The sequence below is a fragment of the Zea mays genome, chromosome 9 (assembly GCF_902167145.1).
Source record: "Zea mays cultivar B73 chromosome 9, Zm-B73-REFERENCE-NAM-5.0, whole genome shotgun sequence".
In the NCBI taxonomy this organism is placed as follows: domain Eukaryota; kingdom Viridiplantae; phylum Streptophyta; class Magnoliopsida; order Poales; family Poaceae; genus Zea; species Zea mays.
In genome coordinates this window covers 131,875,054-131,883,221 of record NC_050104.1, presented here as the reverse complement: position 1 = coordinate 131,883,221, position 8,168 = coordinate 131,875,054, and the positions used below count along the sequence as shown (strand labels likewise).

The window sequence follows — 8,168 nt, the reverse complement described above, 5'->3', positions numbered from 1 at the left end:
AATATTCATTGTGCCTGCTCGAGCCCGCCAGCGTATAAAACAAGCTCGGACGGACACAAATAGGGGGCTTGATGGCTATATGTAGTAACGACACTGTCGACATCTAAAGAACGGCAACTGTGATGTCAGCCCACTCTGCCGGTCGGCCTGACCAAACATAATAAATCTGATATCACTTTCAAAAGCTGGCTCAAATAATGAGCCAAACCCACCCTCGATCGGCCATCCTCCTGCTGACCGCGATCCTGTCAACCATAACTTTCTCTGCCTTCGCCATCAAGTGCATCGTCGCCGGAGCTAGGCTGCAGATTTGGCCCGGCCAAGCGAAGAAGAAGACGACGAAGAAGGAGAGAAGAAAAAAAAAAAGACCGTTTGGATCTTCTTTGTGTATAGTTTGAGTTTGACACACTGGACCATCCTCCTCTGGTCCCTGGATGCACCGTCCTGCAACTTCCCACACTTGCATCGATTTTGAATTCCTTTTGCTCACACCACCCTCGCAAGCGCAAACCAGCAAGCGGCCAAGGAACCATAACACCAACTACCTACCCCCGGGCTACCAGGTACCAGTTACCACCACCGGCCGTTTCCAGAAAACCTCACGTAAGGCTGGTCGACAGCCCTAGGCCTAGAGAGAGAGAGAGAGAGAGAGAGAGAGAGAGAGAGAGAGAGAGAGAGAGAGAGAGAGAGAGAGAGAGAGAGAGAGAGAGAGCTGAGGTGAGGTGAGGATGAATCATGGATGGAGATGCAGGCATGGAGCGAGGGTGTGACCACTGCATGGATGAAGAGATGGTGGACCATGAAAGCTACAGCTACCAAACGGCACGGGGATGGGGTGGTGGCTGGCCCTGGCCTGGCTGCGCGCAGCCTGTAGGGCAAGCAGAGCGCGCTGCCGCTGCAGTTCTGGATGGAGCCTGGGGAGTCAATGCGGGGAATCTTTGTCCCGAAACGATGCCATTCGTCCTCATCCGCTCGGTCCTCCGTCGACCGTCCCAACCCAAAATAGGTCTCCAGAAGTTTTAAAAGATTTTTAAAATCAAATTATTTTAAAAAAACTACTAACATTTATATCTTTATAAATATTTACTATGAAGTAGTATTTGTTAGAGACTACAAATGTTAATAGTTTTTGTGTGTGTGCATATTCTTAATTAAATTTAGAATTTATTGGTTGGTTCCAATACGAGACGAATGAGAGCTAGGGAGTACAGATCTACTACTAGTACGTACACAGCGCTGTGCGTGTTGTGTTCAATGCGAGGCTGCGGCTGCCCCCACATATTCTCTCCCTGTCCCTTGTCCTTCCACTCCAGCACCGATGGATGCATGCATGGATGCCTTTCGCCTGCTCCCCCCATTTATGCGTCCTCGTGCCACAGTTACTTCTCCCTTGCAAACGCCATCTACCCTCCTGCTCCTGCACAAGCCTAGCCCTAGCTCTTGGATCGTCGGTTCGGTCGTCTCTGCTGCTTTTCTTCAGAAACTAGCTCTCTGTTCCGTCTCCGTCGTCGTGTAGTTCTCAAGAAAACTGGTTTTTTTGTGCGTGATGATCAAAGAAGACGACGCGCGGGGGGTAACAAACCGTCGATCTCGTCGCAAGTTTCTGAAACAGAAACCGCTCGCTGCTGGTCATGTTTATCATATTGGAAAACCTGCTCTCTCTCTCTCTCTGATCACTCTGATCAGTTTGAGATCGAATAATGCAGTGGATCGAGCACGGAGGCAGTCATTGTGTTGGGTGCATAAATAACCCGAAGCTGCTGCAGTGCAGTGATCAGAACGTAGTGCAATGCGTGGAATCAATGTGCTCTGTCGATGCCACGGCCGGTTAACATTGATAGCTAACATAGTAATATGAAGACAAAAGCTGATTCACATGCATGGGAGTCGAAGAACTCTATCGATCTTGATTCTAATAGCTGGCAAGACCGCATGCATGATGTGGTTACAGAAACTAACGTAGAAGTAGTAGAAGCCGGTTGTTTGGACTACTACAACTTCAATCCATAAAGACAAAAACACTGTAAAATCTAGAAGCAGTAGAAGACGGTACGGATTAAAGCCAAGCGAACAGACATGTCTTGTATATGTATGTATGGATGCACACTGAAAACAAATTCATATTGTACTGAATTTTGTATGTATGGAGTACAAGTGTACGACTACTGCAGGCAATACATAAGAGAATCAACAGATGCTCACAACTGATGGTACATGATGAACGTACAGAGATCATCCATAATTTATGCATTTCTCCTTTTCTCCCTCAAGAAGTTAAGAAACGGGCACATGCATGATGTGGTTACAGAAACTAATCGAAGTATATACTACTACACATGCTAGTAGCTTGATCATATCGTCCGGCCATGTCCTTCCTGAAAAGAAACTGCTCGGAAGTGGCTTCAGTTGGTTCATATTCCATGCAATAGATTGGCTGGGCGCTGCAGATAATATAAGTATGTGGAAATAACTCGTTTGAGATGAAAAATCAAGTGTGTATATATATGCATTATACACTACAAATAACATACTGTAATAATATATAGAACGTCCTCAAATCATGAAAGGGGCTGTAGCAGTAGTAGCATACCAATGCAATGAAATTAGGGCGTTGGTTTCAACTATGACGTTCATGATGCTTCTGAGCTCTCTGAAGCGCGGCTAGCTTGAACCGAATGCTAATTTGCATATGTGCTTGGCTGCCTGCTGTCTCTCTTTCTATTTCTCCTGCTCGATCTGTCGAGCGATTTCTGCATCGCCAAACGACTGGTGTCTGTTGCAACAACACGCAAGCAAGACTGTCAATGGTTAGCTAGCCTAGTCACAGACTGATACAAACCGTGCCATGAAACTTTATAAACGAATCGAAAAAAACAATGTACGTGTGCAGTCCACATACTGGCAGGCAGCAGAAGCAAAAGAGACAGTATAAGAACACATGACCAAGATGCATGAGAGTACGAGAGAGACTACAGCACTTCAGGAAGAGATCGACGTGTGACGCGAGATCAGCATGAAAGAGTACTGAGATATTGGCACGGCTCAATCAGAAACGCCGGCAGCTACCATTTGGATTCGGCTTCAACTTCTGAGTGAGCCGAGCCAACACCATAGTTACACTTCCATTTCTTTCTCCTCCTCCTCCTCCGGCCGGCGACCTAGCCAGATACTCCTAGATGACAAACGAACAAGGAGATCCATGCCGCGGCATGAGGAGGTATAGAAGAGGGAAAAGATTGGTGATGGATCTTTTGGCTCCAAGGCACATATCCATGGTAGATAGGAGGTCGGCGGCTGGTTGCCAGGCTAGGTGGGTGTGTAGTGTTGGAATGCGTTTGGGGGCGGCGAGGAGGCGCATCTTTATGGGCTTCGCTGATTCCCTCACACTCTCTCTGTGTGTTGGTGCAGGCATTTAAGTCGGCCGGCTACCAAATGAGTAGTAAAAGAAAGGCTGCAGCATTTTTCTTAATAGAAACACAACGATGAGTACTTATTAGATACCGAGCTCACCCTCTATAATGAGATTCCCCACCTCTCTCGTGACCGATGATGCACTCCATTTATTTCTTCGCGACTTGGAAATGCTAGGAGCATGAATTATACGTACGGAGCTGGAGCTAACCACACACACAAGCCGATCGTGATCGTCCATGGCTACTCCATGTCTTCATGACCAATGGCGCTATTGGTGCCCCCCTCTTCAAGTCAAGGATGGAGAAATAAAACTTCGAGGTACCGAGTGCATCAGAGAACTCAAGAAGACCGATGTACCTAAAGTCAGGAGCGAATAAGAAGACTTGCAAAGTTAAGGTTAATCGAGTTGAAAAGACCTATGGTGCATTGAGGACACGGTTTACAAAACTGTTTAGCCTACAAAAACCGTTGCCCATCGGTAACGGTTTACCGTCGGTAAACCGGTAGAAACCGGTAAAAAACCGACCGGTTTGACCAATTCAAATCAATTTGAATTCGAACCGGTTTACCAGCGGAAAACCGGTGAAAACCCGCTCTAAACCATCGATTAACCGCGAAACAAACGGGGTTTTGCTGTTTTTACAGAAAAAATGAAAAATTTTGATGAGATTTATTTTTAGTTTGCTCATTTCACAATGCACAACAAATATTAATTGATCCACACGACATGTGTTCACCAAAATAACATACAACATTCATATGCAACCACAAACTCCAGTTCTCATGCAACAAACAATCAGTGAACTTCGCAATACTCAAACACAAATTCTTTTACAACTCTGCAACGAGGCAACGACACATGGATCGACTTATTTCACAATACTCACATGTTCAGCTCGAGTCAGTGATAATACTTAGGCATGTTGGAAGTATCGTGATATTGTTCCAATCTGTTATAGTGATAGTGATAGGTCTATACAAAAGATATGAGATACATTATCGAGAAAACAAGAACGCAGACAAATACTTATCCACAAAGCAAAAAACATACCGGTATCTGTGTTTGGTGTTTGTGTATTGCATCTGCACCTCACCAAGTGTTGAACTTTTCTCCTGATCATCAAATCTTAGGAATACATACAGAACAACTGGAGCTAAGGGTTCTAGATTGAGTCTTGTCCAGACGGATACTTATTAGAAGAACTGAAGCTACTTGATCCACGTAATCCATCTTGGACAGGAAATAAAAGTGAAATCGACCACTAAATGCCTAAACTTGACTTGAGCTACGGGTTTCATTTTCATATATAGCATATAACCGAAAGGGAAATAGGGGTTAACCTTTTCCCATAAATAATTTTGATGGTTGAATGCCCAACACAAATAATTGGACTAACTAGTTTGCTCTAGATCATATATTGTACAGGTGCATAAAGGTTCAACAAAACCAATAAAAAGATTAAGTTGGGGTTCAAAAAGAAAGGAGCAAAAGAAACCGAAGAGTGCCCTGGTTTGGCGCACCTGACTGTCCGGTGCACCAGGACCGTACAACTCCGAACTCTTCAGCTTCGGGTTTCTCCAGCGCTCCTCCGCTATAATTCACCGGACTGTCCGGTGCACCAGCGAAGCAACGGCTAGTCGGCGCAACGGTCGACTGCACAGTGCCCCTGACAGCGCTACAGTTCGCGGCAGAAGTCAGAGCAGAGGTCAGAGGCGCAGCGGACAAGGAACAGTGTCCGGTGCCACCAGAAGTCAGCGCTCCAACGGTCGACTACGTCAGAACCCTAACAGTTGGGTGACGTGGCTGGCGCACCAGACAGTGTCCGGTGCGCCCATCGACAGCAGCCCCTCCCCAACGGTTGTTTGGTGGTTGAGAGCTATAAATACCCCCAACCGCCTCCACTCCAACCATCCAAGCATTCACGACTTCGCATTCAATACAAGAGCAATAGACACCACTCCAAAGACACAATTCAAGTGATCGATCCGCTCAAAGTCTCCAATTCAGCTCTAGCACATTTAGACTTGTGAGAGGATCATTTGTGTTTCCTTGTTGCTCTTGTTTGCTTGGCTTGGCTTTCTTTTCTTTCTCACTTCTTACTTTCAAGATTTGTAAGCGAGACAAGAGACACCAATTGTGTGGTGGTCCTTGCGGGGTCTAAGTGACCCGTGAGATTAAAGAAGAAGCCTCACTCGGTCTAAGTGACCGTTTGAGAGAGGGAAAGGGTTGAAAGAGACCCGGTGTTTGTGACCACCTCAACGGGGACTAGGTTCTTTAGAACCAAACCTCGGTAAAACAAATCACCGTGTCATCCGCTTTATTTTTCTTGGTTGATTTGTTTTCCCCTCTCTCCCGGACTCAGATTTTATTCTAACGCTAACCCCAGCTTGTAGTGTGTTTAAAGTTGTAAATTTCAGTTTCCGCCTATCCACCCCCCTCTAGGCGACTTTCAATTGGTATCAGAACCGATACTTTATTAGAGTCTAACCACTCGAAGTGATGTCGGGAGAATCTGCCAAGAGGGACATGGAAACGGCCATAAGCCACGGGAAGGATCCATCAAGGGAGTCCGGCGTCAAAGGAAGGGAGGAATCACCTCCCCACGTCAAGTCACACCGGAGTGGCGACAAGAAGAAAAAGATGAAGAAAGTGGTCTACTACGAGACCGACTCTTCGTCGCCCTCCACCTCCGGCTCCGACGCCGCGTCCGTCACTTCTAAGCGCCATGAGCACAAGAAGTTTAGTAAGATCCCCTACGCTATCTTAGACCACCTAGAGGGGGGTGAATAGGTGATCCTGTAAAAACTTAAGACTTAAAGCCACAAAACTTGATTAAGTGTTAGCACAATGAAATCAAGTGGCGGAGGATCGAGCTTTTGTGAAACACAATGGTCACAGTGAGAACAAGCACAAGAGACACGATGGTTTATCCCGTGGTTCAGCCAAGTACAACACTTGCCTACTTCATGTTGTGGCGTCCCAATGGACGAGGGTTGCACTCAACCCCTTTCAAGTGATCCAAAGATCCACTTGAATACCATGGTGTTTTTCTTTCTTTCACTATATCCCGTTTGCGAGGAATCTCCACAACTTGGAGCCTCTCGCCCTTACAAATGATGATCACAAAGAAGCACGAATGTAAGGAAGGGAAAAGCAACACACACAAGTCTCAAAAGCAACAGCACAAAACACGCACACTAGTCACAACTTGAGTTCTAAGTTCACACACGGAGTTCTCAACTCAAGAGGAGCTCAAATTGCTATCACAAAGAATCAAATGTGCTAGAATGAAGTCTTGGTGCTTAGAGATGATCAAAGAATGCTTGTGTATCTCCTCCATGCGCCTAGGGGTCCCTTTTATAGCCCCAAGGCAGCTAGGAGCCGTTGGAAGCATTCCAGGAAGGCAATTCTTGCCTTCTGTCGGGTGGCGCACCGGACAGTCCGGTGCACCACCGGACATCCCCTGTTCACTGTCCGGTGCAGATCGCCTTCCTAAATTGGCGCAGCCGACCGTTGAAGATTTGGAGCCGTTGGCGCACCGGACGCTGTTTGGTGCACACCGGACGGTCCGGTGCCCCCATCAGACCGTTGGCTCAGGCACGCGCCACGCGCGGATTGCGCGACCGACCGTTGGCGCGGCCGACCGTTGGCTCACCGGTTGTGTTGGGCACTTAATCACCGAAGCCGAGTACATTGCCGCAGGCCATTGCTGTGCGCAATTACTTTGGATGAGGCAAACCCTCAGGGACTATGGCTACAAATTGAGCAAAGTCTCTCTCCTATGTGACAATGAGAGTGCAATCCGCATGGCGGATAATCCCGTTGAACACAGCTGCACTAAGCACATAGACATTCGGTATCACTTTTTTGAGGGATCACCAACAAAGGGGGATATCGAGATAGCTTATGTTTGCACCAAAGAACAATTAGCCAATATCTTTACCAAACCATTAGATGAGAAAACCTTTACCAAACTTAGGAACGAGCTAAATATACTTGATTCTCGGAACTTTGATTGAAACTTTGCACACGTAGCTCATTTATATACCTTTGATCATATCTCTTTTATGTCTACGACTAATGTGTTTTCAAGTGTATTTCTATGCTAAGTCGTAGATTGAAAGGAAAATGGAGTCTTCGGCGAAGACAAGGCTTCCACTCCACTCTCGGTATCTTTTACCCTTCGCCATCACTCCACATTACTCTCAAATTGGTATAATCTTTCACTCATATTTACTTGTACCAATGGGGGAGAAAGTAACAAGGGCTCGCAAAGTCTCCGTTTTTGGCGATTAATGCCAAAGGGGGAGAGAGTATTAAGCCCAAAGCAAAAGGACCGCACCACCACCTTTCGAAATTTTTCAATTAATATATTTCAAATTGGTATGATGATTTGCAATTGGTATATTTTCAAAATTATCATCTCAATATATCTCCAATTGATATCTATTAAAACCCTCTTGAAAGCTAAGAGGAGAATTTCATTCAGGGAGAGTTTTGTTTAAGTCAAAGGAAAAGCATTTGAAACAGGGGGAGAAAATTTCAAATCTTGAAAATGCTTCTCGAAATATTATTCATATACCTTTGACTATTTGCAAAAAGATTTTAAAAAGACTTTCCAAAAGAATTTGCAAAAACAAAACAAGTGGTACAAGCGTGGTCCAAAATGTTAAATAAAAGAAAGCAAACCATGCATATCTAGTAAAACTATGAATTGGTTTAATTCCAAGCAACCTATGCACTTATATTATGC

General features: G+C 45.6%; 1 long non-coding RNA gene and 1 other non-coding gene across 2 annotated transcripts; both read right to left on the bottom strand.

Annotated features, from left to right (window-relative positions):
* Positions 1 to 2,107: 2,107 nt before the first annotated feature.
* On the bottom strand, positions 2,108 to 3,331 carry LOC115032961 (MIR171dHG). Its single transcript, NR_163730.1, has 2 exons — positions 2,591 to 3,331; positions 2,108 to 2,441 (listed from the first exon to the last, which is right to left on the bottom strand). It is a non-coding gene; the product is annotated as an MIR171dHG (long non-coding RNA).
* Positions 3,010 to 3,130, bottom strand: MIR171d (microRNA MIR171d). Its single transcript, NR_121052.1, has one exon. It is a non-coding gene; the product is annotated as a microRNA MIR171d (primary transcript).
* Positions 3,332 to 8,168: the final 4,837 nt, after the last annotated feature.